The sequence below is a fragment of the Lissotriton helveticus genome, chromosome 5_1 (assembly GCF_964261635.1).
Source record: "Lissotriton helveticus chromosome 5_1, aLisHel1.1, whole genome shotgun sequence".
In the NCBI taxonomy this organism is placed as follows: Eukaryota; Metazoa; Chordata; class Amphibia; order Caudata; family Salamandridae; genus Lissotriton; species Lissotriton helveticus.
The window spans coordinates 1,796,758,262-1,796,785,375 of record NC_136065.1 but is presented as its reverse complement, the minus strand read 5'-3'; the positions used below and the strand labels follow the sequence as shown (position 1 = coordinate 1,796,785,375).

Sequence of the window (27,114 nt, the reverse complement as noted above, 5' to 3'; positions counted from 1 at the left end):
GCGTGTGGTTGACAGAAGGGCGGGGACTGTGACTGAGAATAGTATTTAAACGATGCGCCACCAGTGATCTATATTTAGACTGTTCTTCGATGGGTTTCAAGGTGTCGCTGACTTCAAGGGACTTTTGATAGCCATGTTTTTTCGTCATTTTTTATTTATAAACAGTTTTGACTCATTTGGTATAGATTTAGGTTATTTTGAGCAGCCTCCTAATTTTCCAATGGTAAAGTTTATTGTTAATTTTGTTTAGCAATGTGTTTGCCAGAAAAGCCACGTTAAATAGAAACGCTGTACTTGTTCATTTTCTTACTTTGGGTTAAAATTATTTTCGAAGGGAGCAGGCAGAAGATAATGATTTGTCCTAGGTTTTGAATGAGTATGGCACTTCCCTTTGGTAAAGATTGTCTCTGCCACTCTCCCAGGGCTCGGCCAAAAGAAGCAAGATCTTAGCAGAAAGAAAATGCCTGCTGAAAGTGGATTCATGTACTATGTACTCTGCAATGGTCATCTGATGCCGAAGGTAGGTTAAGCTACTCCTACCGTCCTTGTCTGAATCCTGGGAACGTATGTACTTTGTAGTTCGAAAAGCATGGACCTCATCTGAATGCAAATAACCTGTATCAACATAATCTTTACTGTTTGACTCTGTAGCGTCCTAAGGACACAACACAGTGTGGCTAGCCCCTTCACATATTGCTGTTCCTTGCACTAATCCATACCCATCCGACACAGGCATCACCTGTCGGGTGAAGCAAACACAAGGAGATGATGGACGGAGTGCTGAAACTTTTCAGACACTCACCCCCCAGTCACAGATCTGGGTTGAATCCATCATCGTTCTTTAGCTCACTTCGCCACCCCAGTTCAGAAACCTCTATATGCAAATCAGTCTAGACCGTGTGCCTCATGGGAACAGTCCAGTCGGAACTGCCATGCCATTTCTTACCTGGACTCAAAAAGCATCCTCAGACCGCTTTCAGGGTAACACCCCTCATCAGCCCAGCTAGCTTGAATCCAGTGGCAAAGTGAGCAAGGGACCCATGTCTGGGCATACCCTGCCAACTAGGACGAACACCTGTCGGGTGATCCTGCTAATATAAGAGAGCTGGGTACATCTGTCCAGAACTCTATATAACCAGCACTCCCATGTTTATGTCATCCTTTCACTGCCAGGGCCCACAACATCACATTGGTGACAAAGTGGACTGGATCCTGTCTGCTGCCATAGCTATGAAAGACCAGATTCCAGCTAAGGCTGCACTGCCAACCCTATTCTGTGATATTCTTCTCAGGGTGTGACTGGTTTCAGTCCTCATGTTGGTGAAAGAGGAATGGCCCTCTGCTAGATTGGTACCAAGAAGGGACACACCAGGTCTATAATGCCCTGAGTCAAACTGGCCCAGCACAATCATCTGAACTGTAGTTCAACTCCTGTCTGGATCCTATCTCAATAGGACGGATTGCCTTCCCTCCTGTGCTGGCGCTGACAAATGGAAGGACCCGATATTGCCTATTAACCACACAACACAAGGCCTGTACCTCTCCCCCAGGTACTAGCCGCCTGCTCTCCACACCTGTTGGTTAGAAGAGTCAAAGTGAGGGCATGGGATGACAGAGTCTGATGCACCTTGTACTAGAATCTAAACTCCAGAACTGCAAGGATCAACTTTCTATCAGTAGATGAAGCAATGTGTAATGGTCCCTGCCTTCCAGCGCTACTGCCGGAGAGACCCACTAGTGAGGTAGGAGGAAAGTCTGTGCTAACTCACCGCTCAGCCCGCAGGAACAGACCACAGAAGGTCCCTTCACGTTAAAAGCTGCCCCAAGCACTCTCTGCACTGTTGCTGGTTGAGACGGTGTTTGCCCTCCACACCATATGGAATATCGAATAATGAGCAATCCCGGGGTGTGGCTTTTATTGCTTTTGTTGTCATCATGGCTGCCAAAGGTGTCATCCCAATCTGTTTCCCCACTGACAGCTCTGATCTTCTGAGACATTGAGTCCTCAGCTAGTCTCTCCCAGACATGCTTTCTCTCAGCGTTTTCACCCCGCCTACGAACCAGACTGCGGTAATTGATCATAACACTAACTCCGAGAGCACAGCACGCTGCCTCTGCTTTTTCTGGCTGGAGATGTCATGCAATCACCAATCACGAGAAGAAAAAATAACTTGGTATTCCCTCTGATCAGGCTGGATCATATCAGAAGATTATTATTGTAAACTACTGTAACACTGTGAGCTCACCAACTCATCAATGCCAGGCAGACCATCAGCGTGCAGCGAAAATGACTTCGCGAAAGCCTAGCAGGAAAACCAAGAGTAAGCCACATACACGAACGGAGTCTCTTTAGCTAGATTCCCAGAACAACTGTTAAGGTACAGTCACTGGCTGACTAGCAGCCCTTGGCATCCACACTAAAACACCAGCGCCTTTTACAGGCAGAAGGCGTTTAGCACCAGCAGGTCCTTGGTGGATATGGATACGAAGTCCCTCTGGTTACTATCCCCAACACTCAACTCACTATAGAAGAACTTCGATTAACTTGTGGGCAAGTCGTCAACAACCTTTCTGATGTTTAACCCAACTTGTAACACTGTCCAGCTGTAGTGTAGTTCCTATATTCCCAATAGGCTCTGCGCATTGGAATAACACAAACGATAGTTTGGACATAGGACTTAGGTCGACTGGGTCTCTATTGAATATGTTAGACTTAATTATGAATGCCAGCTAGCTCAGAGGTCACTAGAAACTTTCTCGAGTACACAAGAAGGGATTAGTTTCTGACAACCGCATAAACATGACAACTTTTATCCCCCAAGAACAAAGAGTATATCTCCAGAGTCGTGGAAACAATAGATAACTATTTTACTCAGTCAATCGTGAATACTTAGTTTCACCAGAAGTGCAGAGAAACGGGTAGACAGGCGTTTTCAATAAAAGAGGTTATTTATTGAACAGTCTTCTTTCTCATGCAAGAGAAGTGAATTGCTACAGTTGCAATACTTGTCATAAAGTAAAGTGCGTACAGTAAAAGGAGTATTACGAAGTAATACTGTAAAAGCATGGTATCTTTTCTAAGCCATACGGTTTTTAAAATGGGTACAATATATACAATGATAAAATCATGACTAAACGTACTCAACTGGTGCTTCTAAGATACGTCTACCCCGGTGTACCTAGCCTAAGCCTAGTACGTGGGAAGGAGTAAGTGAGCTATAGTTTGAGTTAAGATAGTTTCTGCCAAGAATCTGAATCAAGAATTCTCTAAGGGTCTAATCGGCTCCATACCTTGGTTATAGAATGAAGGAGGTCTTGTATCTCTCAGGACTCGATCTCCCAGCAACCCGCAAGGGTGACAGGGAAACACTGGAGCTGGATTTCTCGGCAGGAGAAAAGACAGCGTCTCTCTCAGTGCGTCAATGGGAGGGTCGGCTTCCTTCGGCACTCGCTTCAGCAGGGCGTCGGGCAAGTAGATAGCCGATCTGCTCCAAACCACCGTGTGTTTTGCTAGGGCAGATGCTGGTATATTTATACCTGGAAGGTGCTGAGTTTGACGTAAGGTTGGACATGAGACGTCACTAAGATCTCGCAGTTCTTTCAGGACTCCAGGAGTTCTAGGACAAATCAATACAGAAGCAGGGGGAATTCCCGGGCTGCTGGAGGCTTGGTTTGTTTAAAAACGCGTTATGCTTTCTAGGAGTCTATGGGAGTAGCCTTGCCGTATTTGGACTGCATTGGCTATGACTGAATATGGGTATGATTCTTATGCCTTTATAAGTATATGATTTGATATAACCACATACGGGCATAAATCGGGAATATTTAAATAGGGTCCTAGATTCGTCTACAACACCCACTCCATGTATAATGTCCATCATTACTAAATACTAAGCAATTTTAAACATATCTATGCATGTGTGTTTCCATCCCACCCCAAAATACATAAAATGCATTTGAAATGGTATATACACGAAAAATTAGTATTATACTGTACGTTTTCAAGCAGTGGTATCATTCAGATAATGCATATATTGTACATTGGAATCTTGACTGAATGAATCGCGAAATTTACATTTATGAAATGGTTCTTAATACAGAAGAGAAGGTTGAGACCATTTCATCACATATTTATACAAGACTGTACATGTGCTAGAGGCTAAGTCAAAATATTGCCTCTAGAGTTTCAAAATTAGAAATCTTGTTCTCTAAGAATAGTTCTACTTTAAGCAGAGTATCACGTGTAAAAAAAAAAAAGGTAAATATTTTGGGAACGGGAAAAAATAATTTCGCTTTCAGGAAAAAAATAGTTCCAATTCTCTTTCAGAAGTTCTGTTTATCAAAACTGAAGGCCGAATTCAGAGTTCAGGGAACGCTGTGTGCTCGTGTTTTCAAAAGTTATTCTCGTTGTTAGGAGAGAACATTAACTCAGATAGGCTGGCAAAGAATTCGTCTACAACAGTAGGTGAAAGTTGGACCATGTCTGAAAAAGTAGAAATAGTGCATATGTGAGAAGCATTGCTGTCATCGGTGTCTAGATCAGCAATGGTCACAGAAGGTTGTACCTGTGTGCCACTTTCATCTCGTACCTCACCGCCACCTAATCGTAATGGTGAGGTCTCAACGAATGCCGTCATCAGAATAGGTAGCCGCTGGGGACAACACGTTGCATGAGCCGTTACCGAACCAAGCAAAGTATCGATATCCATAGGTACTGCTGATGGGATTGTGAGACAAACGTCTAACACGCATTCTTCTCCGCAGAGGAGGCATCGTAGAACAGGTAGGATGCAATCCTGCCAGATTGGTCTGAATGAAAGAAACCAGGTAGTATTCAGATCCCTTAGCCGAGCCAAGCCGAGGACTTTAGTAATCTGATCTCGGTATCGCATTGCTAGGATCGTTTCTTCCATGGTAGCCTGAGTTTTGTCTGTGACTTGACTTGCCATATCGGAGCAGAAGGCACAAAAATAAGATTCCTGCTACGAGTCCCAAGATGAGAGGCAGGCCACCAAACACAGAGTGCACGAAATTAGGGAAGATGCCCAGGACTGCTTCAAAGGGTGCTAACAGTCCTGAAAAAATTGTCTTAAATACATGTGCGATGCCACTTGTATCAGACATGTTCAAGATTTAACTTAACATTTCTACGAAATGTGCGGGGCAATTTATTGATACTAAGGTATGTATCTCTGCTGCTGTCCTTGGGACTTGCAGATCATACGTTTCTCTAGACGAGGTTAAAGGCACAGTTGCTTGTAAAAGAATAGACTTCATTCTGCTTAAAGTATCAATCTGAATAGAAGAGATATTCAGAGAAGGCCATATTGTTGCCTCCTTGTCTGGTTTACTGTTTGGATACAATACTTGCATACAGAAAGTGACCCTGGATGTAACACTCACGAGATAGGCCGTTCCTGGCACCATGCCACAACAGCTGCGGTCACTTATCATAACGTAACTGCCGTTGGAAAGTTGTCTGAAAAAGGCTCTATTTGTATAGCAGGGGTGCCTTGCAGGTGGCATGAAAGGTTATGTGATGAACCTTTGCAGGCTCCATGCAAGTTAATTCCTTGACACAGAAGTATACCGCTTAGTGAATTTTTACAGTTGTTACCACTAAGAAATACCTCTTTTTTTTTTTTTTTTTTTTTTTTTTTTTTTTCCCCCACTCCAACATCTGTGTGTAAGGTAAATTCCAGGTCGACTTGATGTACCCTTTACCCAACCTTTCATACATGCCCGCTGGTATGTGCTTTTGGCAATATTGAAACTGAAAAGTCGTTACCGGAATTGTAATGGTGCCATGTATTATCCATTCAATGACAGGTTTTTCGGAGACTGTCAATGATAATCTTTCTATTTTTTCAATGCTCAGCTCCGTATAGTCTGCCCCTCTCTGTGCAAAGAGATTTGTTTATCTGTAAGGTTAAAGACAGAAAATAATGACGTTGTGTTGATTAGACGCCATGGCACGTAGCCTGAATGGAGATTTTGTAACGTCCAGCCTAACTGTACAATAGAACGTAATTGGGACTGGTCATGTTGTAACATTAGCATATCCTGTTCTATTATATCAATAGCAGATGATACAATGCTGTCCAGTGAATAAATTCTGGAGGACAGAGTCGTTAACCCATTGTCCACTACAGACAGTGAATTTTTCCAAATTAATACGATCAATTTCTCGTATTTTTTCAGCAGTTTCAATTTGCGTTATTTTCCAAGCTTCGTTGTAAGCAGCATATATACCGGCGTATATGAAACGTTTTTGACGCTGTTTGCGAGGTCCCAATGAGAAATCTCGCAAGTCAGCACCTTCTTTAAGTAAGGTCAAGTGCTGCTTAATTTCAGGTAGTGTGGATTTCTGTAGCCATTCGAGGCATAGTTTTCCTACACTGTATGTTGTTATTATCCCTGGATGTTGTCTCTGGGAATATCTTGGGTCTGGCCTGTTCTGTTAGATTCCTGAACAAAAAACAGGGATTCAATCTTGACAGTTATTGGTGTCCGTGGGCCAGATCAACCATTTTTTCCAATCAGGATTTGTTCTGTTTTGGTGTAAAATACGGGATACGTCTATCTCCACATCTGTAGTGCTATTACTATCCGGTATGGGCTTTGGTATAGACGGTTTGTTTAAGTCCTTTATCCTGGCTAAGCCAAGACAGGTTGTTTGTTGAATGGTGTCATTCAGGAACATTATTTGTTCTGGGATCATGCAGGCTCTGAATAATGATTCTAAACCTTGTACCTGCCAGTCTTTTGTACCCCAGACAGTTTTTGTCTCAATGTAGACAATTTTTCATAAAATGTTGTAGAATATATCAGTTTAGTATTTGTCAACATGTTTTTCATTCCGGTCTTATTCATAATCTTAAAATAAAACGTTTCTGCATCAGTGTTATTAAACCCTGAGAAGTATGGGAATTTCTCATAAAATGTTTTCGAGCTGCCTTTTGGAGGTGTTGGACAATGTTCCCATTGATTTTAAGTGGAAACATTTCTAGGATTAGCAGATTTATGCAAATAGTGGTGCCCATAATGATTAAAGCAATACATTTCTTCATAATCTGATGAACCTTCTAAATCATGTACTGTAAATTTTGCTGACATTTCTAAATCTGACATCATATTATTAATATTTTCAAAGTCCCAATCATCAGAGAAAGTACTAGGTGATACAAAGTCACTTAAAGAAATCTTGAACTGATGTGGATATTTCAAGAGTTCAACCGGGCCATAGATGTCGTAATCAGTAGCGTCCCATGCTACACCACCAGGTATAGGAATGGCTGTGATGTTTACTGATGATAGTTCTCTTTTTTTAATGTGAGAAGATCTGTGAGGCTTTAGAACCAAGTTGATGTTCTGACTTGCTGTGTCAATTGTACTATATTTTCCATCAATCATTCTTCCCAAGCTTAAAACCAAAATGAGCCAGAGTAGGAGGAAAAGTACACCTAACACAATCCACAATTCAATCCATGGTGAAATCAGATATGTTTCTCCAAGTTGATGAAAGAGTTCAGTTAATTTTTTCATTGAAAGTTTTATTTGCTGGCTTTTCTTCATGTTCACTTGGATCCTCCGAAAAGTCATCGAAATTGATGAAGTAGCCAGATGCAGTTCTGTCAATTGTTGGAATTGCTTCCGGATTTCCATTAATCTTTGTATTTGTATGTTCAGAGGCTACATCATTGTAGACAGGTGTTTCTTGACGAGCTGTTGCAATTTGGGTTTCAAGAGGCACAAGTTCCATGGCTTTGTTGCATAGTCCTTCTTTATTCACTGCAGGTTTATCAAATGTGATTAGTCTCTCAGTTTGAACCTCTTGGATTGTAGCAAGGTTTGGTCTTCTGCTACTCCTTGGGAGTCCACTGGGCCTACTACTTATTATTGGCCACATGATTGTGGTTTTACCAGGTCGATTGATACAACTCTATTCTCCTTTTTACCAGCAAGGGGCGGTAGTACTACTGATCTTGTTCCGCTGATTGCCAAGACAGGTACAGCTTTTCTGTAAGAAGGCCCAAATTCCTTCTTCACCGCGATCTTCTCTCTGACCAGATCCCCCAATCTTCGGAATCCATACAGGTCTTGCTGGGACAGGTGGTTTTTCTTCAGTGGCCGTTGGCTTTAGCTTTGTGTTACTTAGACTTCTTCTTGTTTCATTTAAGTCCTGTAAAACAGCCAAACGATCTTTGATATCAAAGGATTTTTGTTCAACCACTGAAGTCTGACTATCGAGGTCTTCGATTATCATTCTTGTAACAAACAAAAGTTCATATGGAGTGATTCCACCCAGAGAATTTCTTGCCAGATTATTAATACTACGTTGGACACTTATTAGATGTTTGACCCACCCATCACCCGAACCTAATACCCTCGCTGTTATGTTATGTTAATGGTTTGTGTGAGCGCGACAGCTGCCCCAGCAAAGAGGCGTCCCGGCGCTAGAGATCAACAAGTGCAGTACCGATAGAGGTGAAAGAGCTGGAACGGCAATCCTAAGGGGGGGGAAACAGATGGGTCTTAACGGCTTTCCGGAAAGCAAACAGGTTCTCCATAGAGCGAATGTTCAATGGCAGGGAGTTCCAGAGCTTAGCTCCCAGCACCCTGAAGGAGCGGCCGCCAATGTGACAGAGTTTCGTGCGAGGTACGATCACTAGGTGTTGACCCAATGAGCACAGATTGCGCTGAGGCCATATGGTGTCAGAAGCGGGCATAAGAGTTTAGGGCACCTGGATTTAAGGATCTTGAATGCCAGGGTAAGAGTTTTAAACTGAATGCGAGATTCAATAGGAAGCCAATGCAGCTTTCTGATAGTGGCTCTGGCAGAGCATCTGCGAGGAAGACCCACCAGAGTTCTTGCTGCCGAGTTCTGAACTCGTTGGAGTCGTGCAATCTCGGCTTTGTTGGCGCCCAGAAAAAGAACACTGGCATAATCCAGGCGAGAGAGGATTGTGGCCTGTACAATAAGCTGCCGAACTTTGGAGTAAAAAAACTTCAGTATCGGCTTGAGACTCCTCAGTAGGCCCACACAGGTAGCTGCCACTCTTTTAGTGTGGGTCTGAAAGCTGAGCGAGGAGTCCATCCAGACTCCCAAGTTTTTTACCAATCATTTAGGTGGTGGGATGGTGCCCAAAGAAGATGGCCACCAGTGCTCATTCCAATAGGCGGTATTCTTCCCGACAAGCAGCACCTCCGTCTTGCCTGCATTAAGCTGCAGGCAGTTGTCCGTCATCCACTGGGCTACTGCAGCCAGCCCATCCCTGAATCTCGAGGCCGATGTAGATGGCCCCTCGGTAAGAGTGATGACCAGCTGAGTATCATCTGCATATGATACCAGCGTAAGGTCCCACTCTTTAGCCACTACCGCAAGTGGCTGTACGTAGAGATTGAAAAGGGATGGGCTAAGTGCAGAGCCCTGAGGGACTCCCTGGCCGATGGAATGGGACTGAGAGAGATGCGGGGGAGCTGACACCCGTAGATTGCTTTATGTCACGGTTTCTTCTCTCCACTACCGCATTTCCTTCAGGATGGAATGGTCTAGAGTACCGCAATGCCAAGGCTGGCCATGGCCTCCTTGTAAGCTCGAGCTAAACGCAGGACCCTGGTCTGAATGTAGCATGCCAATTGCGTATGTGCCGATAAAGACTCGCAAATCTTTTATAACAGTTCTGGCGTCAGCCGAGTGCTGGGGCCACATCCAAAATGAATCTCGTGCAGGAATCTACTGCGACCATGATATATTTATAGTTGCCATCCCTATGTAAGGGACCACAGTTGTCCAGGTAAACACATGCTAATGGTTTATCTGAGATTAGAAGGGGCGTCTGTGCTGGTAGTTTCACTGTTGATACCTTCATTTTTTGGCATATTTCACATTCTTAAACATAGTTTCTAGTCTGTTTTCTCATGCGAGGCCACCATTATCTCTGTTTTAATGATACCGTGGCGGAAATACCAGCATGTGCAGAAGCGAGCCCTTCATGTGCCGCTAAAATTAGTCCTAACCTGTGTTCCATGTTTGGAATTGCTCTATCCCCCACTCCAGGGATTACAGCAAAAGGAACATTATTTGCATCAGTTTTATATGAGTACTTTACTGGAAAGCCTTTCGGGGGTGTCTTACTACTTTCTTTTACTGAAGCAATGACAGATTGTCTATTTTTGTTTTTGACCGGGTGATGGCAGCTACGGAAGCCGTTTGCACAGCTGCTTTCGCGGCCTCATCAGCCAATGAATTCCCTGCAACGTGAACACCATCACGTTGATGACTCAGTGTATGGATCACATGAGTCTTTTGTAGTTCTTTCTGTAAAAGAACTACTTGTTCCCAAAGCATTTATGCTTGATTGTGCCACCTTTTGCATCTTTGTAACCGTTTTGAACCCAGTTCTGCAAGTATTCATTGTAAGACTGGTCGCAATAATACGAATCACACACTATTAGTGTGGGGAATTCGCAATTGATATTTTCAAGTGCCATCTTAAAAGCCTGTAGTTCAGCTCGCTGAGCTGTACAGTCTCCAAGTGATTGAGTTTTAGTGACCAGGGGTCTAAATTTTCCTTCGTGCCAACGACCTTTAACAATCGCGCACGCAGCACTATATGCTTGTTTACCCACAACGTAGTGTTGTGCAGATACATCTGTGTAGATTACACAGGTGTATTGTTCGAGAGGCAGAATTTCGATTGGCAGAGGACATTTATGTTCGTATTCTAGATGATCTAGCTTTTTCATTTTGGGATCAAATGCCTGTATCACGTCTGTTGCAGCAAGAGAATTAACCCATTGTATCCATTTTGGATCTAATGCCATAGCATTTGGAATGCTTGGTCTTGTTACTGCCTCTAGGGCAGGGTCCGGTGTAACGATTATTATATGTTTACCTTGTGCGAGGGCTCTATCTTTTGCTACAGCAGTTTGAACCGCAGTCAGAATTTTTTCAGTAGCACTGAATTTCATTTCAGCTTGTGTGTATGTTAGACGGGGACCCTGAGGGTCGGCCGGATACTGAGGGAGAGATCCCCGAGGGGGACCGTCTCCGGTGATCGTACAGACAAGTTACCTCCCTCCCCACAAACAGGCACCACACCAAGTCGAGTTCAATGCTTTATATAAGGTTCTTAAGGCAAGGATATCAGCGATACAGGATATCTCGGACCCGGGGGTCCTCTCACTTCTAGTCTCTGTAGGGAAAGGGGGTAGCGGGACAGTCTTGGTACCGGATCGGTACAGGTAGTGGTAAGGGGCGAGCTCACAATCCTCGAGCTGGAGGGTCTGTGGATCGGGCCGCGGCAGCGCCAGCAGGCCAAGATGGTAGTCTCACAAGGCAGAGGGCCGCGGCAGCGCCAGCAGGCCAAGTCGATGGTTTCACGAGGCAGAGGGCCGCGGCAGCGCCAGCAGGCCAAGATGGTAGTCTCACAAGGCAGAGGGCCGCGGCAGCGCCAGCAGGCCAAGTCGATGGTTTCACGAGGCAGAGGGCCGCGGCAGCGCCAGCAGGCCAAGATGGTTTCACTAGGCAGAGGGCCGCGGCAGCGCCAGCAGGCCAAGACGATGGTTTCACGAGGCAGAGGGCCGCGGCAGCGCCAGCAGGCCAAGATGGTTTCACTAGGCAGAGGGCCGCGGCAGCGCCAGCAGGCCAAGACGATGGTTTCACGAGGCAGAGGGCCGCGGCAGCGCCAGCAGGCCAAGATGGGTTTACGAGGCAGAGGGCCGCGGCAGCGCCAGCAGGCCAGTCACGGATGAGTTCTTCTCGGGTCTCTCGACTCCAGGATACAACTGCCTTCCTGGTCTGGCACTGCCCCAGTTATAGGTCTGGTCCCCTTTGATGTGCGGACCCTCGCGCCTGGGGGCCGGGAGGTCCGGGATGAGGGAGTCCAGACACCCAGCAGGGGGGTGGAGCCAGCGCCCAGGGCGGCCGGGGGTGATCGACACCTGGCGGAGGGGAGCCGTTGACGATTCCTTCTCCCATTGATTTGCCAAGTGGTCACTCTGCCTCCTGGGGGGAGGTTGGTGCCCCGATGTCGGGGCCGGCCGGGCCCAGGGTTAGGGTCGGGTTGAGGCCACGCGGCCTCGTGCTGCAGTGCCCCAAGATGGCGGCCGGTTCGATGTCGTGGTGTGGATGGTGACCCGGGCCAGCTGGGTCCGGGGCTGGTGTCTTGTAGTGGAGGGATTGCAGGGTACTTCGGGTGGTCGTTTAGGGACTCTGGCTGGGGATGCAGGGAGAGCCAGGGTCCAGGTCCTACTGCGGGGAGGGGGGGCAGCCCGACCATGCGGCCTGTCCAACAGTGTACAAGTGTGATTTATAAGCTATTGGTACCGTTTCTCCCTCAGTAGAGGTCCGGTACGTAAATCCGCATCTTCCTGGGATGACTTTGATTACAAGGTTGCGTTTGTTTGCGCGTGTTTGCAGTTTTGTTTTAGTTAACATGTCTGTTTGTATTGATCGTAACATTTTTGTGTGTTTCTGTGTCCAATTAATTGGTTTGAAATCAGGTTTTATTAATTCGTAGAGTGGTTTAACCCTCTCTGCGTAGTTTAGAATATAAGTTCTTCCGAAATTCAGGAAACCTAGAATTGATTGTAAGTTTTTCAGCATTTTTGGAGTTTGGAGTACTGCACACTTCTCTAAGAAGTTGTCTGCTAGGCTTTTGCCTTCACTTGATAATTCATATCCTAAAAATAGGACAGTTAGGTGGGCAATTCGTGATTTTTTAAAGTTGAATTTGTACCCTTCATATGCGAACCCACGTATAATGGTGTTCACTATTTTCAAGTGTGTCTCCAGGTCATCGTCTGTAAGATAGATGTCATCGACATAAGATAATGCCTCATCATCATACATTTGTAGTATTTCTGTTACCCTGGCTGAAAATAATCCTGGGCTGTTCTTGAATCCCTGGGGGAGACGACAAAATTGCTTTTGGGCCCCCATACAGGAGAAAGCTTTCTGGTGCAATGCTTTGACAGAAGAAACACTTTGAAATATCTAATGCCGTTTTATAATTTTTGCACACGATGTTATTCATTAGTGCTGGACTGTGTGAGTTTTGTACTGCAAATGTTTTGCAACAAGAGTTTAGGTGTCTATAATCCAAAACTAGACGATGTGAATCATCTGGTTTGGAGACAGGAAACAAAGGGTTGTTCATTTGAGAGGTGCATGTTTTAATCACTCCCTGGTATTCAAGTTGATCTAAGATCTCCCTGACTTGTTTTTTTGCTTCTTGCTTAACAGGATACTGCCTTTGTGCAGTAGGTTGATTTTTTTAATTGAATTTTGTAGTGAGGAGAATCTTCATCCCATCCTACATGATTTTTATATAATGCAGGGGCTTGGGCCACTGCCCATTTTTAGCATATGTGTATTTTTTCTGAATTGGAATATGATTTGAGAAGGCAGGCATAATCATTTCTTCGCCATGTGGGCATTCCCTGACAAACTCTGGTGGCCAGTCTTTCTCTGCTAGCAGGATATCATAGCCTTTAGATAGATTCTCCCAAAAGAGACCTCTTATTTTCCTAGTTTTGTCCCCCTCTATACGTAATGTTATTTCATATAATTTATGGGGTACACTAACTCTGGTGTCTGCAGTTTCCACTTGAATGTATTCATTCGTGTCCACTGTCTCCAGAAGATTCATCAGTATCTTGCCAGCTATGGTCACTTCTGCTGCGCTGTCTAGCATTGTTTGGGCCCATTCTCCGTTTTTGAGTTGTGTCCTCAGAATCCTCGGCATGTTTTATTTTAATACTAGCTATCTTCTTTTTGGGAAATTGTAATTTTTTACTTTGATGAGCAGGTTCTTTGTCTTTGTACTTGACGCGCTCTTCTTTATGTTCTGACCGTCCTCTTCTTTCTGACTTCTGTGCGGAAGTCTGAAAAGATCGAGAGGGACGTGTATCATTATCTTGATATCTGTCAGGTTTTCTCAAATTGTCCCTATTTCTAAGGTTGTGTCTTTTTTCAGAGGGCTCCCGTTGTGGAGACCTGCCCCCCCGTTCTGGAGATCTTTCTCTCCTTTGGGGAGATCTTCCTCTGGACTGAAACTGTTTTTCTCTGGGTGTGGTTTGTTTATTACCCTCCCACTTCTTTTTTGGAGTTATGAGATTATTCTTAATAAAGCTTTTTTCAGGATTTTCTGTTAGTTGTGGTTTTAGTGGTTTCCCACCCAAACTATCTCTACCTAATTCTTCATAGCACTTTTCAATTATTCTGGCAAGTTCAAAAGGTTGTTCTGTTATTTCTGTTTCTTTTAATTTTTGGCGCATCGCCACAGATGCTGCTTCTCCTTTTATGTTGGCTAGTAGTATAGCCGAGACTTGCTTAAAGTCTTTCAGTAATTTCATACCTAGATTTAAAGCAGGCTCCGGACCGTATTCATTTTGAATCTGTCTTAGTACGTCTGGTATAACCGCCATAGACGGAACACCATGTGTTTTGGTGTATATTGAAGCAAAGGCTGTTCCCCAAGTGTCGCAGTCCTCCACATGTGGTGCGATCCCCATTGGTAGACAGATTGTCAGAATTCTGTGTTTTTCATTAGGTGTAGAATCAGGAAATACTGCCTCTATTTGAGTAATTTTTTGAGCTAACCAGAACGGAATTTGTTCCAGTTTTGCGGGTCATTTGCCAATGACTGATTGTATAGTCTGTGGTGTAATTTTATTTGTGTTCCCCTGGTGTGGGGTGTGCTGTGGAATTTGTATTGCTGGTTGGACTGTTAAAGTCCGCATGACATATTGGACCAATTGTCTGTGTATTTTAATTAATTGTTTTAGCTGAACTAAAAGTTCTCGGTCTGACATTCCTTCAATGTCAGGATGTGGTGTATAGCTGGCTAGATCGGCCATGTGGCTCCTGGTCTCCCTAGTGGACCGAGCCTGGTAATGTGATTTTGATGTTTTAGGGCACCATTAAACCAGAGCTGATGCTCTTGGTAAGTTAGTGGAATTTCAACCTCCTCGAAGGGAACGTATTCCGCTGGAGGTTCCTCTGTTTTGTAGTAGTGGAACTCGTGTGTCACAGCATTTGCTGCTGGAAATGTTATCCATGAATAGAATACCTCTGTCTGCTGATCTTCATGTGCCTCTACCACAAATATGACAGTACCACCTCTTGATGATACTCCATTTTCTTATAGTTATGGTTTTCCTTACATTTGCCGGGATGATTATAGCATCGGGTCATTTTGTTGGAGAGCTGTGTCATCCGCTAACAATTGAGTTGCCAAAGCATCTCTTCCGTTTTCACTTCCCGTTATTTTTGCTGACAAAGTTTTTGCAGAGCAAGTTTCAAGGAAACAAAGATTAGGTGCACAATATTTTGGAACACTATCCTTCAACGTTGACTAAACCAAAAACTAATACATAGGATTCTATTCCTACTAAGTTTTGGCAGATATTAACCTTTTACCCACTCCAGACGTCTATTGGAGTTTTTACGGGAAAAGGGGTCTGTGTGAAAAGCACGACTGAGTTACTCTAGTATCTAGCGTTAAATTATCGCCTTACCAACGTTGGGCGCCATGTAGTGTAGTTTCTATATTCGCAATAGGCTCTGCGCATTGGAATAACACAAACGATAGTTTAGACGTAGGACTTAGGTCGACTAGGTCTCTATTGAATATGTTAGACTTAATTATGAATGCCAGCTAGCTCAGAGGTCACTAGAAACTTTCTCGAGTACACAAGAAGGGATTAGTTTCTGACAACCGCATAAACATGACAACTTTGCTCCCCCAAGAACAAGGAGTATATCTCCAGAGTCGCGGAAACAATAGATAACTGTTTTACTCAGTCAATCGTGCATGCTTAGTTTCACCAGAAGTGCAGAGAAACAGAGAGACGGGCGTTTTAAATAAAAGAGTTTATTTCTTGAACAGTCTTCTTTCTCATGCAAGAGAAGTGAATTGCTACAATTGCAATACTTGTCATAAAGTAAAGTGCGTACAGTAAAAGGAGTATTACGAAGTAATACTGTAAAAGCATGGTATGGTTTCTAAGCCATACGGTGTTTAAAATGGGTACAATATATACAATGATAAAATCATGAATAAACGTACTCAACTGGTGCTTCTAAGATACGCCTACCCCGGTGTACCTAACCTAAGCCTAGTACGTGGGAAGGAGTAAGTGAGCTATAGTTTGAGTTAAGATCGTTTCTGCCAAGAATCTGAATCAAGAATTCTCTACGGGTCTAATCGGCTCCATACCTTGGTTATAGAATGAAGGAGGTCTTGTATCTCTCTCTCTCAGGACTCGATCTCCCAGCAACCCGCAAGGGTGACAGGGAAACACTGGAGCTGGATTTCTCGGCAGGAGAAAAGACAGCGTCTCTCTCAGTGCGTCAATGGGAGGGTCGACTTCCTTCGGCACTTGCTTCAGCAGGGCGTCGGGCAAGTAGATAGCCGATCTGCTCCAAACCACCGTGTGTTTTGCTAGGGCAGATGCTGGTATATTTATACCTGGAAGGTGCCGAGTTTGACGTAAGGTTGGACATGAGACGTCACTAAGAACTCGCAGTTCTTTCAGGACTCCAGGAGTTCTAGGACAAATCAATACCGAAGCAGGGGGAATTCCCGGGCTGCTGGAGGCTTGGTTTGTTTAAGAACGCGTTGTGCTTTCTAGGAGTCTATGGGTGTAGCCTTGCCGTATTTGGACTGCATTGGCTATGACTGAATATAGGTATGATTCTTATGCCTTTATAAGGATATGATTTGATATAACCACATAAGGGCATAAATCGGGAATATTTAAATAGGGTCCTAGATTCGTCTACAACACAGCCGGTTCCTCTACAAGTGCATCACTGCTACCACTAGTAGAGCATCTCAACATGACTATGGCCAACCAAACATCACACCAAAGACCAAGAAGCACCCATGACACTGAAGGAGCAGCCAACCAGCAACTATCTGCTCACCCCATCGGTATATTGGTCCAGTCTTTTGAATGCCTTGAACATGATATATCTACTCAAAGTGTTCCACGAGCAACTAGGCATTGGCACCAGCAGCTTGCAATGTGGCAATACTACACCCCAACACAGCCCACACGCTGTCCTATTGTAGACCTGTCCAAGGAGCCTCCATACCTGAGAGATGCAGATTACATTGACTACTGGGGGTGGTCTGTCTAGATACCAAATCAATGCAGCTCACAATACAAGGTAAGTAAGAGTTTTCTTGGGTTAAGTTATATTGACTTTTTCCTCCATACAAACAACAGTTCAACACAGACCATTTTAGGCCAAAAATCTCATAACATGGGTTCCTATGGGAGAAAAATGGTTATCGGATTCACAGGTAAGTAAACGTCTCATGATTTGGAGTTTTGGGGGTTAGGACTAATGTTCCCCAAGGTCTAGGTAGGCATTCAAGTTGCACCACCAGCGGCACTGAGGTGGCCTGGTGCAGTGTACCGGGCCCAATGTTAGCCAATTGTGCAAAGAGGGCCAGTGAAAGTGAGGGACCATTCTGTCCCAAGTCTTGCTAATTAAATTCTGACGTCTACTCGGGCCACTCGGGTGAAGGAGCAAAGCTCCTGGGGTTAAGGTCAGCACTGCAGAGGCTAACAACCAGCACAGGAGCTGCACCACCAGCAGCACTGCGACGGCCCGGTGCAGGGTGCAAGAAGACCGCCAGGCGCCGGGGTGTCATTTGGCATTGGGTTTCTTTACCAGCTCTGGTCGCGGTTGGGGGAGGTGTTGGACCCAGCCTCGTGGCGTGGTCCCCATTGACCCGTAGTGACCCCTCCTGACCCGAACAGTTCCCCATGGCCCTGATTCACCCGACCATTCCCTCCATTTTCCCTGGTACCAGAGGCCGATGCCCATGTCCCAGCACCTAAGATGGCCGCCCCGGCCCCAGCCCGACCTCGGCCTTTGGCGCCATACCCGGCCAGGGGGTAGAGCGCTCCCTGTGAGCGAGAGAGGGAGGAGTAGCTTGATCACACCTCCCACCTCCCCTCGAAGATGAGTTTCGATCACCCATCCGGCCTCCCTGAGGGCTGGCTCCAGGCCTGCGGAGTGTCTGGGATCCCTCCAGACCCACGTTGAAAGGATGAAAGAAGCCGCCGAGGCGGAACCCGCAACAACCGACCCCCAGGTGCTAAGTAACCCTGGGCGTCCGATTCGGCTACGCCCACGGAGTAGGCGTAGTGTTGCCTTCTACGCATTTTGCGTAGACAGCGTAGCCGGCAACACTACGCCCACTCCGAGTCGGCCGCCACCCGCCTCCCTCCCGCCCTCCCCTAGATACATTATTTAAGCAAACTACCCTGAAAAATACAATTATAAAGCACTTACCTTGTCCGGGGCTCGTCCGGGGCTCCCTCTTTGAATAGCGTCCTTTACTGGATACCAATGCGCATTCGCGGCCGCCCGCGCATGCGCATTTCTCGGGAGAAATGCGCATGCGCGGCCGCCCGCGCATGCGCATTGGTATCCAGGAAAGGACGCTATTCAAAGAGGGAGCCCCGGACGAGCCCCGGACAAGGTAAGTGCTTTATAATTGTATTTTTCAGGGTAGTTGCTTAAATAATGTATCTAGGGGAGAGCGGGAGGGAGGTGCGTAGTGGGGCTACGCGGAGTGCGGGAGTGGGCGTAGCTTCTCGCCCCCTCCGCGTAGCTCCGCGGAGCCCCACTACGCCCAGGCTTAGTGCTAAGATCTCCGCCTGCATGGACTCCGGACATCAAAGGCGAGGAGTCCTATATCAAGGGTTGTTCTGGATGACCAAGTTAGTTGTATCCTGGACTACGTGAGCCCTGCTGACCTGGTCGCGGCTCCCACCGAGCAGAGAAGGACTTCTGCTGACGCTGTCGCAGCTCTCTTGCCACCTGAAGAACCACCTGGGCCCTGCTGATGCTGTCGCGGCTCCTACCGAGCAGAGAAGGACTTCTGCCCGAGACCACCTGAGCCCTGCTGACGCTGTCGCGGCTCCCCTGCAACCTTGAGAACCTCTTGAGCCCTGCTGATTCGATCGCAGCTCTCTACAAGACCGTAAGAACTACCCCCTCCTTACTCGAGCCCTGCTGATTCGATCGCGGCTCAGGGACTATCCTGGTCCGGCTGGACCCAAGATCACCCTGTATCCCCCGGCTCGAGGATTGAGAGCTGTGCGCCGGATACGCACTCACCAGTGACTTTGAACCTTGAGACTGTCCCGCTACCCTATCCCTACCGAGACTCTTTGAGCTCTGGCTCGCCTGTACATAAAAACCTGCGGATCATAAAGGTCCATTTTTACTTAAAGATAAAGAATCCGTTCTCTTAATACTACGGTGTGGTGTCCCTTTGTCGAGTGGTGCTAGCCCAGCGTGTACGATCCTAGATTCGAGGTCCTCACCCTGAGGATCTCCCACCATTACCCGGCTGCGTTCCTAGGAGAGGTGGGTCACGGGGTGGTCAGGTGCGAGTCTGACCTCCCTGGGATCACCCCTCTAACAGGAGGGACCCCAGGTAAGGTTTGCTGGGGAGACTTCCTCGTGGTGTTGCGCCAATCAAACTCTGTCTGTGGGCCTTGGTTGCAGAGTGGTGCAGAATCGCGGAGTTGCTGGAACCCGGATTCTGTGTGTGAGACTTGGCATGAGCAAATCCGGTGTTCACAGGAGACAGAGTAGGCTAGTTGAGTGCAGGCAGGTCCGCCGGACTCTGGGGATCACTGGCTGCTGGACTCGCCGGGATTCTTGCTGTAGGCAAGTTGTAGACTGGACAGGCCGGTAGGGCTGGGTCCAAAGCAGTTGGTGTCCTCTTCTTCCTGAATCAGCACAGCTCTTTGGTCATTCTTCTTTGAATCTGAGGAGGCAAGGTTCAGGGTTGCCCCTAAATGCTAAATTTAGGGGTGCTTAAAGGGGTGTTCAGGTCAGGACCAATGGGTTCCTTCCTTGGGGTGGGTACACCCCCTATTATGCCACCCTCTCGTGGTATAACTATACACACAAAAAAGAAAACAAGAGAGAGCGCCCCTTAACTCCTCTGTCTCCGACCGATATATCCGTTACTCTTCCCTGTTCTCCTTGTGCCTCTCTCCCCACCTCGCTCTCAGGTCACAGGCCCGGGCACGTACCTTGGCTAGCCATGCTTCTCCAGGAGTGTGGCGGGTGGTTCGTGGGGACATTGGTCTCCTGGCGTCCTTCCGACATCGAGAACAGGCTGGCGGTCTTCCTTCCAGCTGATGCTTCTGCTCAACTTCGGCTCTGGTCCTTGATCTTGTGATGTCCACTCCAGCTTCAGCACTTTCTCAGCAGAGAACCCGCCCTCCACGATCTCTTCCAGGGTCTTCACGACCGGGAACAGGGATTGGCTGGAAGAACCCAGGTTGTTCTCCTCCTCCTCATTGGGATGTTCCGTCCAAGCCTTAAAGGGGCAGGCAGTCTAGGGCATCTGTGTTGAAAATAACAAGGCTGGATGTGACGGTAAGCAGAGGTCCACAGGGTAATCTCAATAGCGCCCTCCTCCCCCGCACAAACATTTTCCCCTGAAATGTCCAGAAAATTCTCACTAACACTGGAGGAAATTACCCTGTGCAAATTGTGCATTAAGATATTAGTGTTTAAATGGTTAAATATATTGTGTATCAAAATTAAAAAGGTGAGTATTCGTTTCTCTAACAATGATGATATTACTGTATCTTAGTGACAAACTTAAAATATGATTTCTAGTATGGCCTAATGGCTGCAGTCTCAAATACAATTAAAAGTTATATAAAAAGAGTAGCTCTGGAGACATGTGAATTACATCGCATGCCTTAATGCACAATAGTTCTGGGCGCATTATGGCGTTCTGAAAACTAAAATTTTGAGCCAATTCTTTAGGTGCTAGAAAAACACAGTGCACAAGAAAAAAAAAGAGAGTAAGTTACATCCTACCTTTAAAATATCAGCACGGAGCAGGGATGCCTTTAGTCATGCTTCTGGAAGAGTTCCTTTGAATTGTAATGGCCACAATGGGTAACTTTGCTCAGACGAGGGACAACAGGTTTAAGGGTCAGAGGCCACGTTCTGTATTTAGCAAACTAGCATGGCTGAAAGCAAAATACCCACATAGGAGTGTTTCTTTCTGGCTGGATTTTCTCTAGCACTTTGACCTTGGAAGAGAGAGAGAGAAGCTTTGCTTATTATTTTTGGCAAAAGACCAGGCGGGTTCTACGAAGCCACAAGAGAGAAGGGGCAGCAGTGTCTGTGGGCCATGTGCAGAGAGCAGCTCTGCCATGCATACAGAAATAATGGTTTCAACTTAAGGTTGCTGTGCCAGGGCTAAGATAAGGAGGCAATAAAATTAAGCTTGTATTCATGCTTCATCATGTTAAAACAGTACAATAGCTAAAGGAATTGGTAGTTGGTCATTGGATTAATGTTTTCTAGTTAGCTCAATGTGCTTGTACACCAAAATGTACAAAGTGGTACAGTCGAATAGTATTGGACATGGCCTCCTTGGTATGGATTCACCTAGCTATTTATCTCCTACAATTCTGTCCGTGCCCAACTGCCAAAAAGGGATACATATTGTTGACAGGAGGTCACTTGCTTAGGTTACTTACTGTCAAAGGGGGGTAGCTCCAGGGCAAATTAAGGATAAGCAAAATGAAGTAACACACTGTATTTTCGCAGGGCAGCTTGTTGTTGTGTGCTCTCTCTCTCTCGCCTGTCTAAGCTGTCTAGGAACGGCCATGAGACAATTGGTTGGGCTCGCTTTAGTTGTTCATTTCACAGGATGCTGTGAATATGTTCTTGAATAAATAGAGACAAATCACCTCACCAGTGCACGTCTAACTAACTTAAGTAATACTGTTTGAACAAATTGTTAGAATTGACAAAATGAATAAATAAATATGCCATGTTACTGCCCATCCTGTCTGTAAACTGATGAAATTGGAATTGGATAAGGATGAAAGGATGAGTAGAATAGACTGATGTTCCCTTATTTGACCTTTAAGGGAACTATGTTAGTGGTTTTTGTTTAAAATTCCCAGGTGGCAACACCATTATTGTTGATGTTATTACAGCACTACATAAGTCGCAGAGGCATCACGAGTCCCTCATTAGTTAGTCTATATAATCAAGCTGACAACCCTTGTTAGAGCTAGTGAATAGGTTTCTCCCCTGAATATGATATTACATGGCCCAGATTGAGAACAGTATGATGCATATGGTTCACAATGCTAGGAAAGATGCCCATATCCCCTTAGCACACATTATTATGAACAAAATGTTCTTTTGCTTATTTTCTTGTCTGCCACAAACAAGTTCTGCTGGAAAATTCATATACCTACTAGGTTATGTTTAATTTATCAGTTTTGTAGTTTCCTGCTACACCTATAATATGAGAGCATGGTCATAAGAGCAAAACATGGCTGTTCTTATGCAAGGAAAATAATTTTAGAGGTGTCTGCAGTTTTGCACAATAGTAAAGGTTCACAAAGGGGAAGCTGTATTGTGATTTCTATGACTTATTAAGTACAAGTTTGTTAAAAAGAATAGTTGTTTTGAAATTCCTTTTTTGAGGTTCGTCAGAAGAATAATATAGGGGCGTTTCTGAAATAGAATATCCTCTTTTGATTGATTATGTGTATGTTTTGTCTAAAGATTTCTGTTCTGTTCACTAACAGATTTCTGCTGCCCTACAGCCATTGCCAAAAGGGCCCGAACATCAGAACCAGCCTGGGGATTCAGCGCAAGTCTAGCTCAGAGCCGAGGTGAAGGGAACCAGCTCAGGTGTTGCTGGCAACTAGCACCGCAGTGAAGGTAGCTGGAAGCACTGGGTCCATGAAAGTGAATTCTTGGGTGAAAGACGGGGTCACAAATCAGGACGGAGAGCTGATTCTTCACTTTGTTCCTGTTTTTTGATGCCCAGCTGAGAGAGGCACAGACCATTAACAAGAGCAAGGAGGTTTTGCCTGAGGTGACCCCCTCTAAAACAAGGGTTGCTTCGGATACACTGGGTTCTGTGCATCAGGCCTGAGTTCCGGCACCCAAGTGAATGCAAGTCTGCACCTTTGCTTGTTGATAAGCAGGTGCCTGGGCACACTAGGTGCAATCTGCGGCACGACTAATGGGCAGTGCGCCAGCAGAGCAACACAGGAGTTAGGGAAGGACTTGAGTTCAGGGTACAGGTGCTGTGCCTCTAGTGCCTGTTAGCTTAGAGTGAAGAATACTGGTGCACTGTCTGAGACACTGGACAGGATCGTTGAGGGTATTTGCCCTATCCTGAAAGAAAAACGTTTTCCTTATTCTGGGACGTGATTGTTTTTCTGGGTTGCAAGTTGTGCAGCTCTACCGTGGGAGAAGTGAACACTTGAACGATAAGAGCCTGCCTGTGAGGCTCAGACAGACACAGGGAGAAGACTCCCCTCTGGCTGGTTGTACAGTGGCTTCAATTCGCCAAGTACTTTTTTTGTTCGCAATATACCCCTTTGGGCGTCCCATTTTTGAGGAGGAGCAGCCCTTTGCGGTTCCTCGTCCTAATTCCCATGGCCCCGATTGGTCCTCCTGGTCCCCCAAAACAAAGATTGTTTTTGTGACACTATGTGTATTTGCTTTAATATTCGTATTCGGAATACTGTTTTTTTCTGCAAGAAAAATATTTTGTGCACACTTTGATAAATACTACTCCCCCCCCAACATATCATTGGTACTCTAGCCCTCATAAAGAAGAACACTAGAAGGTCTATCAAGATAATGTTTTTATTTGGACGTTGCATCAGACATGTGATTTTGTCTGTTTCCAAGCCGAGTGGAATAGCCACTGAAATACATCAGAGCCCTCGAACTTGGAATTGGACTGGGTGGTTTTGGGATTGGCTTTCTGCTTGGGGTTGGAAAATATTGACAGTTCTGTCTGTGATAATAGCCATTATTTTCTCCCACGTGTTTCTACTTGTACCTCATGTATACCAGCTAAACGAAATGTTCAGAATGTAATTGCCCGACTAGTACCTGACCAAGAAATAGGAGAACTAATGTTAGTTGATATAGGTGATAACTTTCATGTTTCTTCAGCTAATTCTAAAAGGGCCGAATGTGGAAATCGCAGAAATTGCCATTAGCATAATCTGAAGCCATTTTAGTTGTGGCATCCATTTTGTTAAGCCATGTGATTCTGCCGTCTTCACTGTTGCCTGCCTTTCTATTCTGCTTGAGTCATCAGCTTTAGTTAACTCCTTCTATTCTAAGCCAGAGCAGTGTATGAGCTCAGAAAGGCCTGTATCTGCTAGAATGCAGCTGTTTTAGAATGTAACTATCAGGCTATTTCAACTGATGTAAGCAGTTCTGTCTCCCCTCCCACTTTGCTGACCAAGTGATATCTATCTGCTCGTGTTAGTTGATAGCTACTCCTGTGTATGCCTGTACCTTCTATTTGAGTCTCCCTGCTTACTCAAAAACCTAGGAATACTCCTAGAAAACAAACTCACTTACTCGGCCCATGTTAACTCCATTGTCTCATCATCGTTCTTCAAACTTAAAGCCATAAAAAAGATCCTCCCACTTCTTCCCCCGAATTCTGGCAAAACCTTGGTCACCTCATTTGTCATGTCCTCAGTGGATTATTGCAACAGACTTCTGGTTAATGCCCAAAACAAGCTCATTAAAAGGTTACAATCTATACAAAACGCCGCAGCCAGATTGCTTTCCGGCACCCCCAAATTCCAACCCATTGCCGATACCATAAAACTATCATTGGCTAGCAGTCAAAAATAGAATAAAGTTTAAAGCTCTCTGCATCGCCTACAAAGCGTTGCACAAACAGGGCCTGCGTTTTCTCATTGACCCTTTCGCATTCCATGTCCGCAAACGATCACTCCGTTCAATGAATAATTTCACCATGACAGTCCCACGCACCAGAACTGTCGCATGGGGCGATCGCAGTTTCCACGTATCAACAGAAAAATAAAGACATGGCTCTTCAACCAGTAACCCGATCCCCTCTTCCCTTCATTCTGATTCATCCATAGCGCCGAGACGCCCTTGGGCAATTGTTCGCGCTCAACAAATTGCATAAATAAATACTCAGCAACAAGCTGGGTGTAAAAGACCCTTGGTTTCTGTATTCCTTGTACTACCTCATACAGTGCCCGAGGGTGTTGTATTGATGTAGTCCCACTCATGAGTGATTAATATACTTGTTATTTGATAGTCCTGCTTGAATGCCAATCTCTATTTTGTTGGTTTAAGGACCAGTGGACAGATTAGGGTGAACCCCTGCACCAGTGGGCCCCTAAAAAGACTCATTTCCACACCGGTGCATGGATGTTTGAGAACTGCCCTTTATCACTGCTGCTTGTGCTGCAGCCCTTTTCTAGGGCCGCAGCACAAGCTACAAAGGAAAAGAGCAGTTTTTCAACCACCTGCACGGCGGTCACATTATATCGACATATAGTCGTTCAGACACCTGTCTGAGGCGATGGCGGTCGGGTGCTCGTCCAACTGCCATTGTAATGAGAGCCTACGTTTTTCTGATAAAACAGTATAGCGCCCGAAAAATAATGTGTGGAAATTGGTTTTCAGCAAATGTTTATCATTGCCAAATGACGAAGTAAAGGGTCTTGATTTGTTTTGATCATATTAAGTGCTTTGTTTCCATCGCACTTCAGATTTACAAAAAAGTCTAATTTTGTGCTTTCCTAACTGCTGATATATTTTGAAATATTCGTACAGTTCATTTAGTGGTATTTAAATTTTATTATGTGTTAGATGTGTTAAACTGACATCAAACAGCCTTTCTTTTCACACTCCCTGTACTCCAGCACGATTGTCACATAGTTCACTTTAGAACATCATCTAACTTTGCAGTCAGAGAAAGAAAAGTAAACGCAAATCTCCATGTTAAATAAATGAGTAGAAATTTGTCAGAAGAGGTAGCCTGACACTTGACCTTTTTCTTTAAAAGCACAGCAAATATGGCAAGATACAAAAAAGGATTTAAGGCATTTTTATTGCTCATTCACCATCTGTGTCCAAAGCTGGTCCACTCGGAAATTCTTGGGGAGTTTTCTTCTTTCGTAGAAATGACCTATCTAAAGAGGCAGTGCTGCAAGCCAGATTGTAACTGGGTGTCTAGTAGTGCTCCAGAAATAATATCCAGCAGGAAGGAAAAACTGGAGACGAGAAAAACCTTCCAGCTGTCAATGGAAGCAGCAAGGTGAAGAACAAGAAAAAACAAGCATTGGAAATGCAATAGGTCTCGGATTTATTTGAGTTAGAGCTAATGGCATTGCAAATGGCAATGTCTTTTAGCCATGTGTTATGGAGTAAAGTCCACATTTGTAAAGCGCACAATCACCCGTAAGGGTCTCTAGGCGCTGGGGGCCGTCGGGAAGATTAAGCGAGCTATTGCCCAGAGTCACATGGTGCTGGGGGTGTGCAGTCATAATATCGAGTTGTTTTTTTCGACTGGACAGAATATCGAGTAAAAAATATAGAATGGACATAATATCGACTAGACATAATATAGACAGCAAAAATATCGACTAAAATGGATATAATATCGAATCAAAAATATAGAATGGACATAATATCGACTAGACATAATATAGACAACAAATATCGAATTTAAGGTAAGTTAATAATATTTTTAATATTTTTGTGTAATATTATTCTGTAGCGGGTTGTGGGTTTATAGGGGAATAGGGTGGGAAGTAATTGAAATTTAATTAAATCTGTAATATAATAGTAATTATTAATTAATTGTTAATTAATTAAAATATAATTGGTAATTAATAATTGATTAATTGATCAATAATTATATTTTCGTAAAATATTTTCGGTTGTGGGTTTATAGGGGAATAGGGTGGGAAGTAATTTAAATTTAATTAATTAAATATGTCAATTAATAATAAGTGTTAATTAATTATTATTTTGTAAATAATTAAAATATAATTGGTAATTATAAATATTTAAAGAATAAATAAATAATAATTAGTAAATTAATTTCTGTAGTGGGTTGTGAGTTTATAGGGGGATAGGGTGGGGAGTAATTTAATAATAACTAATTTAATATGTAAATTAATGACATTTGTTAATTAATTAATAATTGACCATTAAATAAAATTAACTTCGTCAAGAAAAGTAATTGGTTTTGGAAATTAAATTTAAGTTTTGGGTTT

The 27,114-nt window shown here is 44.7% G+C and overlaps 1 long non-coding RNA gene across 1 annotated transcript; it reads left to right on the top strand.

Moving 5' to 3' along the window:
* The first annotated feature begins 72 nt into the window (after window positions 1–72).
* LOC144755820 (uncharacterized) lies at window positions 73–25,860 on the top strand. The gene is made up of 3 exons (XR_013594971.1): window positions 73–223; window positions 423–520; window positions 22,621–25,860. It is a non-coding gene; the product is annotated as an uncharacterized LOC144755820 (long non-coding RNA).
* Window positions 25,861–27,114: the final 1,254 nt, after the last annotated feature.